We start from the raw sequence: 12,991 nt of genomic DNA on the forward strand, positions 1-12,991 counted from the left end.
TGACTAGCTGCATACCAAGTATACCAATGGGAGTTTACCCAAAGGCATCTGTTATCCCCATCAGCACTGGAGTTTCGTGAACACTCTTTATGCTCTCACCTTTTATACCCCCAGAGGAAGAACTGGTGTAACACTAGGCTTGTCTCCCAGGTGTGAGTGTAAGCACAACGGCATATTCCCACACATCCATCAGGTTTTTGCTGTTTGGGTTTCTGAGATAGAATCTAACAGGACAACTCAGGCTGATCTCAAGTTTAAGTTCCTACTGCCTCCGGTTCCTGAATGCTGGGGTACAGGAGAGCACTACCACTCCTGGCGTATTCTTCACTACTTGAAGACCCGGCTGTGTTATAAGGAGGAGATAAATGAGGGTGCACATATCACTAAGATGTGTTCCCTGCATAGGCACATCTCAGTGCCACAGAACCTGTGGCAAAATCTAAGGCTAGAGGTGACACAAAGTAATTTAGAAAATGCTTAACTATAGACAGAACCCTTCTGATATGAGCTCAGGTTTTTAAAAGCAATTCTAGCTGATCCTGTTGCCGCAGACCTGGATGCTGAGGCTGGGACTACAAATTCATGGCCTGCCTAGCTACAAGCTGAGTACAAGGCTAACCCGGGCAATTTAATGAGTACCCCCACCCCCCACCCAACCGAGAGAAAGAGAGAGAGAGAGAGACAGAGACAGAGACAGAGACAAAGAGAGAGAGAGAGAGAGAGCTGTGTGTGGTTCAGTGGTGGCCTAGCTTATGTTGAACCCCAGTACCAACAAAAACAAAATAAACTCAAAACCCATCCCCTCGCTATGTGCACATGAGTTTCTTTGACCTGTTTCTACTAAAGGTCAGTCTATAATATCATTGATTTTTATTTTTTAGATAACATCTTGAAGAATACCAGGAAAAGTAAACATTATTTTTCATCATAATAATAATTTCTAAGTATTCGACAAGTGCTGAACCCAGACTCTAGCTATAAACCTGTCTCTGAATGCCTCATTGTCAATATTCCACAAAGGAAACAAATGATTTTGTACAATGTAAGACTTCTTCTTTTTTTGGGGGGGAGGGGGGCAGGGAGATGGTTAGTAGTGCTGGGTATTGAATCCAGAAACTCATACGTGCTAGGAAAGTGCTTGGCCACACATATCCAAACCCACAATGTAAATTTTCTTTTGCTTACTTACATACGTAAGGGGAGGAAGTGCACATGTATCATGAGATATTAAATAGATGGACATTGTAATGGATCGTGAAGATACTAACAGTTTGTAAGACCTAAGAACCCTCTTAGCTTCCTGCCGAGTATAAAAGGCATAGTCTACCAATAGACCCATACAGGTTACCCTGTCTGTTTGCCAACCTCTTAAGTCTAGAGACTCTGTGAGCTTGTGCTTTCTATGAAGTGAATGGCATGTAATGAAATCATCTTCCTTGCTTCCTCAGTGACTTGCTCATCCTTGCTCTACTCATGGTAGCACCATAGGTTGCTGTCATATCTAACACTATTAGTCTAGTAGCTAGCACACTGTCCGGCTCCCAGAAGTCTAGATAAAAGACTCTCGATAAATCATGTTTGTGTGGAGCTCATTGCTTAGCAAATCCTGCAAAGTAATGAACATCCCTTGAATGATAGGCTTATCATTCAATGACCACTTCTTTAAATAAATGCTCAGATTTTCATTGCTCAGAATTCTTTCAAAATGATGAACATTATAGTCTGTGCTTTGGGTGTGTAGCCTTCTGATGGCTGATTGTAAACACCTACATCCATATCTACTCAGACATACACTATCTAACCACAGAGATCTGCCTCCCAGACGGAGTGAACAGAAATGCCACTGGGGAGGCTGAAGAGGGCCTGCGCTCTATCCTATCAGTTCATCATCTTCCTAGGTTACAGTGTTTTAGAAGCAACTGGAACTTTATATAAGGCATGGCTTATGTTCAAGAGTATTACAGTGGCTTTTTGTCTAAGCATGAACCTTGAAATGCTGGATAGGTTGGGTGTCCCTGATTTGAATATCTGAAATTGGGGACTCCTAGCTCTACTGGTAAAAAAAAAATGCCACATCTGACCTCGTGTGATATCTTAGTCAAAATTGTGCTAAAGAAATTGTGTAAAGTCACTTTCAAGCTATTTAAGGCACCTATGAGATGAACGAATTGCATAATTTGAGTTGGATCCAAGGTATCTTATTATGCATATGGAAACATCCCCACCCTATCCCACCACACCTACAAGATCCAAAATCAACATTACTACTGGCCCCAATCATTCAGGGTACAGGACCCTCAACATGAGTGCAGGAGCTTTCTCCCAAAGCAAAAAGGCCATCCTCATACTGTTCTTAAGTTTAGAATTATAAACTTTATTGGTTACATTGCTGGGCAAATGTCCCCCACAACATACTTTAGGGCAACTTCTGTAGTCCAGGCTGGATTTGAACTCACTCGGCGGCAATGAAGGAGACCTTGAACTGCTCAACCTCATGGCCCCACCTCTTGACTTCTGAATTGTGAGCTCTGAGGATGGATCCCAGAGCTTTATGTATGCTAGGCAAGAGCTTTACCAACACCCCCACTCCACTGCCTAACTCTTCTAACTCTAATTCCTACATTTGTAAGGTGGGGGCAAAACTGAACACAAACAGGGTTTCTGGTATCTCTGAAGCAAACAAATTAGTAAGCTGATAGAAGAGCAGCCCCAGTCATAAAAGACTGGTACTCTGAAGCAAAGACTTGGGAATCTATTGGAGGCTGGCAAGAAGCATTGGGTAGAAGAACGTGTGGATGAAGACCAGCTCAGAGAGAAAAGTGAGGTGCTTCAGTGGAATGACAGCATGCATAATTCAACTTCAGTGCCATATAGTCTCAACTGCCAAATCCCACCCAGGAACTGAGACCGCACTACAGTCTACGGACACTACGTGCCAGGCCCTTTTCTAAGCGATAGCATATGGATATGTTGTTTTATTTAATTCTTACAACAATCTTGGGAAGCCAATGACATAGAAGAAACTAAGACAGAGGAAAGTTAGCGGTTCTCGCATCTTACAACAAATCCATCCAAACTTCATGCACGTGCGACTCGCAGGGACTCTGATGACACAGAGGCAGCCTGAGGCACTTTGAAGGCCCCACACCCTAACTGTGAGGAACTTCCCCAGGTCCCTTACGCCCTCTGCGATTGTCATTCAACCCCGTGGGTGGGGCCCACTTTTGCTTTACGTTCCTTACGGAGAAGTACATTTTTGTTAAAGGGTTTTTTTTTAAGGTAAAAATTAACTACATAAATAAAAACAAAATAATGATAATAATAATCCTTGAGACACATAACTCTTTCTACAGTACCTAATTCTAATGGAAGCAAAACCTTGTCTTTTACACATAGGGAACTGAAAATTGGGGGACGAGCGGCTAACGTGCTAACGCTGACTTTCTCCTTCTTATAAGCACTTATGCAATAAACAAAAATTCCTGAGAAAGTCCAAATTATTTCTGGGTCATGTAGTCTAAGGATCTTTGATGACAAGTATGACCACCAGAGAGTGACTCTCTCAAGAAGCCCAGATGGCTAAGCCTCTGTGCCCGAATCTGCTTCCCTTCCCTTCCTCTTCCCTTCTCCTCATACTTAAATCTTCTTAATAAACTCCAAATTTGCTTCATAAAAGGAAAAAGAAGTATGGCAACTAATGGCAGACACAGGATTTTAAAAAAATCATCTGTGGGCCGGGGGGAACAGATTAGCAGTAGAAGTGCTTGCCATGGAGGTCCTACCGGGTCAATCCCCCAGAACCCACATGAAAAGCCCAACGCAGTGGCACACATCTGTAATCCCAGTATGCCTATGGGGAGAGTAAGACAGGAGGCAGAGGCAGAGCATCTGCAGGAAGCTTACCAGCAAGCAGTACAGTGGCATAAACAAGAGAGACCCTGCCTCGAACAAGGTGGATGCAGAGAGCTATGAAAGGCTCTCACTGTGGCACGTGTACACCCACACTCATACACGCATGCATGCTACATAAGTAAAAGGTATACAGATTCTTTTTTTAATCACCTGGTTAGCATGACACCTATTTAAGCCATAAGCTAGCTCCTTTGTCTGATGTCTCTAAATGTTAGTGGCAATCACGGTCATTACTGTGGATGCACATATTGGCAAGCTGGCACCTCACTGGTCGATCGAATACTGATGAGGAGCTCAGGTGCTGCCCCCTCACTGCTGCAGACAAGGAAGCTCAAACCATCATGTTTCTTCTCCAAAGCCCCCAGGTAAGAGGCTCCATATGTCTATGACTACACACAAGCCAGTTACTGAACCAAAGACAAAATATGGCATGTGCGCCTGGGCAAAGGGAACACAGTAGCATCCTACAAGGAGCAAGTCTGACTTATCAGCCTCTTGTTTCCCAGAGCTCCCATGATGGCTGCTATGGAATCAGTAATCCTGAAGAGGGAGGGGCCGATGGTAACATCTGCAGGCCGTTTCTAGAACCAACTACACAGCCGGCTTGATGAGCCTCAGAGGAACAGGGCTTAGTTATCTCAGATGAGAATGCACAGTGGAGTGTGGGGCTCGGGAAAGGAGAGCTTAAATTCACAGAGAAAGACTCCTAAGGACTCGGCTGTTCATCCTCGCCTAGATGAACAAATAACCTAGAGATGGGTTATTTGTACCTAATATAATGCAGATGTTATATATTGTTACACTGCATTGTTTCTGAAATAAAAACCTCAAAATATCCCTATATTCCACGAAGGTATAATTTTGCACTTCAAGTAATTTTGACCTATGGTTGACAGGGAGAGGGAGCCAACTGCAGTTAGTTTAAGGAGAAAGCCTCACACAGAATGAAACGCCTTAACTAGTAAGTCGTTTTGAACTTCTTAATGCTCTCTTACACATGCACACAGACGTACTTAAGTCTACATACAATGCAATGGCTAGACTGGCTAGGTAGTCACTGATGCCCTCTTTCCACAGACACCTGGATCACATATCCCATCTTCTCATACAGTTAAAACAGATGTCGTGTTATGCGCTGAAATCTTTAGTAGTGTGAATAATCAGAAGAGAGTAAGCCACTTCTACACTTTACTGATGACAATTTCCCCAAAGACCCTCTGTTATCTGTCCCCTTCCCTTAGAGAGCCACACGCTTTAAAGGAGAACAGCAACTCTCAATCGGTGCTTAACGCAAGGAATGCCCATCAATCCAGAACACTGGACTTTACACAAAAGATAACAGACTTCTATTGCATTCAAGCTACCATACTTTGTTCAGTTTGGTAAAACCAAATATATGAACTCATAAAAACTGTCCTTATTTTCATGAACTACCTGTGATGCATTTAACACAATGAAATTTTGTACATCTTTAACTTCCTTACGGAAAAAGCTCTGATTAACATTCAGGCCAAGCACTCCATAGGATCATGTTCAGTCGGGATTAGACAAATACTAAAGTCCATTTGCTTATTCAGTTTATTATGTGGTCAAATATTTATTCAAGGCTGGGTTTGCTAGCTATAGCAAAAAAAGGAAAGCAGATGCCACACGTTCATGAATCTAACTGGTACATGGGGACAAATACTTAAAGGAGAAAACTGTCACAATGTGGTAAGGACAGCCTTCGGCAATGGTAAAGATGGCTGATGTGACAGACAGTAACTTCATAGCCACAGTGACAAGCTTCACATGTGATACCATGAAGAGTTCACACCACCTTCATCAAACACATACATATATGTGTGCAAACACAGACCATGTATGTAACATAGGTTTTCACATATTTACACACAGAATTTACTATAAAGTATACTTGGTATATAAAGCTAAGTCTAGCAACATCATTAAGCCAAAGAAATGTAATAACTTGTCTATGAAAAATTCTTGTGAAGGTCATTCAACTTAAAACTGTAGTTTTATCTGGGCATAGCACATGCCTTCAATCCCAGGACTCAAAAGCAAAGGACACCATGAGGTGATTCAACTGTGAAACTGTGTCTATCATAACATATGGCTGACAGGCAGGTGACTTAAGTAATCTTATGAACTGAAAATCTTTACCATCTCTATTTCATGTATAGATACAAATTCTATACATGTTCCCACACATGCTTTCCTTTATCTTAAGAGACAACTTAGATTCTCTGTTCACAACTACTTAAGTTGCTAACAAGAAAAATACTATATATTACTTTTATTAATCTAACACCTCAGATTTTTCTCTTACTTTATAGTGAATAAAAATGTTTATTTTAGGATTTCTTTCAAAAGATGGTAAGCCATTTAATTCCACATTTGTTTCTGGGGGCTTGATGTATCAAGCCTGGCATACTAGAGAATTCTGCAGTTTTGGCTGTCTGAAGCGCACTGAGAACTGACTGAATATTTATGTGTATTACTCAGTGACCAAAGCCAGTAGGAATGTATGCTTGAAAACTGCAAGAAAAAGAATACATGTTTCTTTTTCTTCTCCTTTCCTTTCTCTAGACACAAGTGAAATGCAGTCAAGCACACGCTACATCATATTCCCTTAACACTATTTCTTCTGCCAGTGCCCCACCGTATCTCATGACCTTCTGTAATCATTTGCAAAGATTTACTTACATAATAAATTGAGCAATTATCTTAGGTACATTCCTTGTAAAGTAATACCCCCTTTAATGTTTTATTACACTGCTTAGCTGGGTCTGCTTTCTTCAGCTTCTGCTTCTCTCTGAACTTTTCTGGTTCCTGTATATATGTGTATTAATTTATTATCCTAGATGTACATCAGAGAACAGAATAGCATTCATCCAGGTACACGCTTAACAATGGACTAAATGTAATCTGTGATGTGTGCACAGACACATAGACACATACTGACACAGACACACACACACAAAACACACACACACACACACACACACACACACACACACACACACGAGCAAAAGCACTAAAAACCATGAAACATCTTTAAGTATAAACCACTGACTTCTATAAAATGGGACTCACTCTGCTGGGGTGGTAGAAGGCACTCCAGTCCCTTGAGGCCACTGCCCAGCTTCTGCCCTTGTTTGCCTCTCTCAATGATTTAATATCCCTTCCTATCTTTTCTGCATGCTGTAGTCAGAACAAACCTTGAAGACATGATAGAAAACCTATACAGTCGTGGTATTCCCCTATCTTCTACTGGCTTCCTCTACTCTTAGAATACTTAATACTTAGCACACTCCTGACAGTCTCATCTCACTGCTTTCTCTGATCATTTCCTCATCTTTTCCTATCAGTCTCAGCAGTGGGTGCATAGAGAGTTAGCTTAGATAATTTCAACCACTTTACTCAGGGCCTCTCCCTGGTGTCCACATTCCCTGCTCCTGGATGAGTAAGCTCAATCTCCGTGCTCATTCTCCCACCACCTCAAGTCACAAGTTCCTGGGGGGTGCTCCTGTGACTTCTAGACTATTGCCCATCACAGAACGTCCATCCCTATATAGCAGCTGCTAATGTAACGGGCAATTCTCTTGCTGGATGTGTCTCCAGTGAACACATCTGCCCTAGAAAACATCAGCCCTAGTGTGAAGCCAAAAATTTGCATTTGGGAGAAGCTGACCATGGTGGCCTGACCCCACTGTTCTCTTCCCGAGAACTGTTGCTGCTCGCTCACCAGCAATCATATGTGGCGCCATTAAAATACAACAGAATGATTTCTACAGCACAAGAGCAGTGCAATTCTCTTCCTTTAAGAAATGAAGCAATACAGGTAAGCAATAAACTTGTATTCCCAGCAAGGACAACAGAGTTAAGAATGAAACTTCTAGAATTTACAATTTTTCAACTTCCTGACTTTCAGATGGCAACAGAGGGGTGGTCCAATTAGAATTCTGAATTACTATAAAACATTATTTTATCAAATTCAGACACTTGGTTTGATCAGTACCTAACATCTTCAGAGTCAGCCCTCGGAGCCCACAGGCTAATGTGAAGCTGTAGAAGATAATTCCAGGTTGGCTGGAAATCACTTTCATGTTTCCTCACCAGTGTGTACCAGACAAGAGATCTAGCCTCTGCAACCAACCATGGAATTGTAAGAATACAGAGAGGGCTGGCACAAAGAAACCCAGTGACATGGAACACTAGGCCAAAGCAAGTTGTATAAAATCACAAGGCCAGGCCCACTAGGATCCATCACTATCTCTTCATTTTAGTTGAAGGAATGGTTATGTGGAACTAAACCACTGATGTACAGCATTGTTAACACTAGAGTTCAGGTTATACTTTTATGTAATTAATTTAAATAGGACTCAAAATTTCTACATTGTAAATAATATCACCTTTTAAAACAATATTTCTTTTAAAAATACTAAAAGGATGCAGTAACTCACAATTCATTGTTAATTATGTTAATTGTGTAAGTAAAAATTAATAGTATTCTAATCTTAATTTTGCTATATATGCACATTCATAGAGCTAAACACTGTGAGGTGACTTCACTGAAGAAGACAGTGCATAACTTGAGAAAATATGATTCCACAGTGTCCCTAACCAGTCAATCAACCAACCAACCACCAACCAATCAACAAATTCCTGTGTTTCCTATCTCACCATCACTACTGTCATAGGCTCAGATACTGAAGTTTCTACGACAGTTTGCTATCTCAAATAATCCATACTTACAGTCTTCCTAAATTGAAAGTCTGAATTATAAAACTTCATATAACCTAAAAATTCCTAAGTATTTTGAATATAGAAACGATTTGCTCCCAAGTTAAACAATGTTTATTTTTCAGAGTATCTAGAACTTGCAACAAAATCCCAATAGCCTACAATACTAACCTTTGTTGCCCTTATTGTTGTAAATGTACAATGGTGAGTTGCTGATATTGCTGGCTATTTCTGCCCTTTAGCCTTCATTTCTATTTACGTTTTGCCACAAAGGGGAAGGGAAAATACACTTCCTATAAATATAACACAAGTATCTGTGAATCTAAATTTATCAATGTTTACCTATACCTCAACTTTTATATTTCTATTAATTCACCTCTCAAGGACTTCCATAAATATTTATGTCATGGCTTTTTACACTCCAGACCAGTAGCTCTCAAATTTCCTAATGCTGAGACCCTTTGATACAGCTCCTCATATGTGGTGACACCCGACACACACACCATAAAATTATTTCATTACTACTTTATGACTGTAATTTTGCAACTATTATGAATCATAATGTAAATATGATATACAGGATTATCTGATATGTGACACCCCCCAACAAAGTGGGTCATGACCCACAGGCTGGGAACTGCTATAGACATTCAAGGTAGAGAGATTAATCTAGCAGTTAAGGAGCCCACTCTCATAAGGCTGACATTCCAGGAAAGAGAATAAATATAAAAATATGATCAACAAAAACCAAAACCGAAGTAATATGCTTGTCAGAGAATTCAAGAATTCAAGTGTAATAGAAAGACCTTGGAACTGACCCCCACCCACCCACCCACCCACCCACTCCTCACCCCTCACCCCCACCCCAGGACAGTACCACCAGCTGCAATCTCTGAGTAAGGAGTCCGGAATATACGGGCAATATGCTGATTTCTAGGCAAAGCAAACAGTTAGCAGGTGAGCCCTGAGGTGACACCTATTCTGTGAAGCAGACAAAGGCCACGAAGAAGAGAGCAGAGTGAGTAGCAGTGTAACAGGCACTCACCAGCTGCTTTAGCTAGGAAGTTCTGCACCACATCTAGCCTACACAACAGCTCTAAGCAGGATGCAAGGCCAGAACGCTGCTCTCCCTGGGCCCTTCTCCTTTTCTCTGGGTCAGTCTGCTTCTTTACTCGTACAGGCATACTTTTGCAGACTCTGGGGGAGTCTGTCTACTTAACCTGTCTCACCCCCCTTCAAAACCGAAGGCACCGAGGTCCTAAAGTCTCCTTAGACTGCAGGATCAGCAAGGCTTCCCAGGACAGGCCCTGCCATGCATGAGGACACTTAGCTACTGTGATGAGGCTACACCCTGGACAACCAACTGCTCTCAAGTGAAGTCAGGAGAGTCAGAACTGAGATAATGATCAGCCAGGCCGCACTCGACCAAGACTACCATGCATACCTCTCGCTCCCTACCTCAGTTCTCTTCATAAATCTAGAGCTCATGTCAACTCCTAAAGACAAACTTAGATTAACTAGACCCCCTTTTCCAATGCACTGATTGAAATGGTTTCTGCTTTTCCCCCATGACTTATCTCTGTCACTGACAACCACTGACATAGATGGTCTCCGCGCATCTGTTGGAACTGCTGGGCCAGGCTTCCGCTCTGAAGCTATGGTAACAAGAAATCACATAAAAATATAATAATATTAATTAATAATGATGATGATGATGATGATCAAGATAACGGTATGAGGAAGACAGTATTTTGATACCATAAGGGATAGATTCTTTGAGGTTTCAGAAAGACTGTTAAGGGTCAGAGGATCAGGTAGTTTGCTGTGAGAATGTGTCTCCTGCTGATGTCAGAAGCGATACCCATAGTCTCACCAACATGACTGCCTAAGCATGAGTGTAACGAGTATGACACAGACAGACATGCCAATGTGGACAGGAGAAAGCCCACAAAGCCTCATCTCTACTCAAAGAACGATAGCAACTAAGGAGTGCGGAGAGTGGGAGAAACAGTCTTTCCCAGGGAAGAGCACACCAGCTGGATGTCCAACGCCAAAGGCTCAGCCCTGAAATGTACAGGCAAGTAACAGTCACGGACTGAGCAGGATATATCTAGGGGTGTGTGTATGTGTGTGTGTGTGTGTGTACATACACACACATATGTACACACACACATGCATATATGCATGCACAACAATCCATTAATAAAAAGGAGGCTATGAATTTGAAAGAAAGCGAGGAGAGTGTATGGGAGGATCAGAGGAGGAAGGAAGGAAAAGGGGGAAATGATGTCATTACATTATAATCTCAAAAGTGAAAGAGAAAAGATTCAAGAATTAAGCAATGTTAACAGAAGATAAGAATCTCAGCCTGTTCTTCCTTTTGAGCTAAAGCATTGATTCAAAGTTGCATGTGTGTGAATACACATGTCAGTTTAAAAAAAATTAAAAAGCCACAGAAATATAAAACAAGAGTTCACTTATATTTTTAAGTAAAGTTAAACAACTAAACCTGCACTTATGATCTTCTAAACGTGCTGGGGAATGTGTGCTGCCCCCAATACAGAAACATAGTTGGAGTTTGTAAAGTACAAATGGGGTTGGATAGTCCCATTCACATCGCTATGCCTTTACAAATGAACCTCACCCTTCAGTGCTTTCAAGGGTACCAACAGGACCAGCAAGCTTCCTGAGACAGGATCCTTTCCATCCCATTGTAGAGTAGTATCAAGAGAAACTGATCCACACCAAATACAAAGAGCACCAAGTAAATCAGCTATATGCTCAACCACACAAAGTCTGCTCTAGTGTTTCTACTAACTGTGGGAAACTGGAGAGCAAAAGGGAGAAGCCACAGGGATGCCAAGCAGCCTCCAGGGAACGTATGAGTTAATTAAGGAGGGACATGCTTAATCACAAGGTGAACAATAACTATTACCATGGAAGGAGGGAGAAGGCAATAGAGTGTCCGACTTACAGAAGCTTATGTTTCAGTAAAAACAGTTCAAATCTGTGAGGAATTCTGAAATGAGCAGACTCATACTCCCAGCCACAGTTAAGCAAGGTAAGAAGAGATGAGTTACTATTGGAACAGGCACCTCCAAATTCTCCCATACACGATCCTGTATAACGAAACTGACAAGAAGCAACCTCTCATGATCACATGCCTCCTCTCCGGGTGACTGGTCACCAGGGCCATAAAGTTGTATTTACTTATGAGATGATGTTCAATTTTCTCAATTCCTGAAGGATTCCCTGAGGCCATGAGCAAGAGGGAGCTTATGAAAGTTTCTTCCTCCAGGAAGGTGCTGCAGTGGGCGAGTGGGGAGCACAGGCAATAGGTGGGGTCAGTGGAGTACTGTGCTACTGGGCTAGAAAGACACAGGTGCCATTCTGGGTTGGCTGATGTTGGGACAAGCTCAGAAGGAACAACTGATACTCTGAGGAAACTGAAAGGAGACTCCAAACCAGGGCAGCGGTGTGTGTGTGTGTGTGTGTGTGTGTGTTGGGGCAGGGGTGGTGGGGGGGGGTGGAGCATTCAGGTTGCTTTGATGATACAAAAGTTTCAATCGGAAGTTGGTCGCTAAGATATGGACAGTTCCATCACAGCACGTGAAGGTTTGGCATCAGCGCTTCTGTGTGGTTTCTCAGCGTTTCAGTGCATGTAAATCTGGGGAGGGGTTGGAGAATGAAGTCATGGCTCAGGAATCTGGCAAGCCCCTGAATTCCACTGTAAAGAAGCATCCTTGGGAAGCTGGATCTGACTCACTTAACATCAGGCTTCAGATACATTCTTAAATGGTTACATAACAACACTAATTTTTCAGAACAAGAAAGGATTTCTTTATATAAAAAAAAGAAAAGAGATGTGCTGTCTGCAGTGCTTCTTTCTGTCCTCCATACTGTGAGACTGTTATGCCAGAGCCTTCCCATACTAAAATTTCAATTACATACATGAAATGTCTTCGCCTTTTATTTTAATGAAAACTCACTCTTTAGACTGATGCCCATCATTAATCAGATTCCCCAAGTAATGTCTATCTTTCAAGCTAAATAACTCATTTATTTTTCTATGACAGTTATTTATATTTGCAATGTATGCTTAAAAATGATAAATTAAAATATCAGAGAATTTCCATATCATCAAATAACTGTATTAAAAATCTAGACCATTCTAAACTCCCGGGTCTTCCCACCACGCAGACAGCACATCTGAATGAACAGCAGAAGTTTTTACTTGAACCCTAACAATCTGATACAGAGCAGGCGCAACCTTTAAATTTGTGAAAATGAATAAAGAACATTTACTTAAAATTAAGTCCTTTTTTAAATATAC

The 12,991-nt window shown here is 41.6% G+C and overlaps 1 protein-coding gene across 7 annotated transcripts in view; it reads right to left on the reverse strand.

The window, feature by feature from the left end:
* Rapgef2 (Rap guanine nucleotide exchange factor (GEF) 2) overlaps positions 1-12,991 on the reverse strand; it is a 224,035-nt gene that overhangs the window by 54,545 nt on the left and 156,499 nt on the right. The gene's annotated exons all lie outside the window — the stretch shown is intronic.

This window comes from Mus musculus, chromosome 3, assembly GCF_000001635.26.
Source record: "Mus musculus strain C57BL/6J chromosome 3, GRCm38.p6 C57BL/6J".
Lineage (NCBI taxonomy): Eukaryota > Metazoa > Chordata > Mammalia > Rodentia > Muridae > Mus > Mus musculus.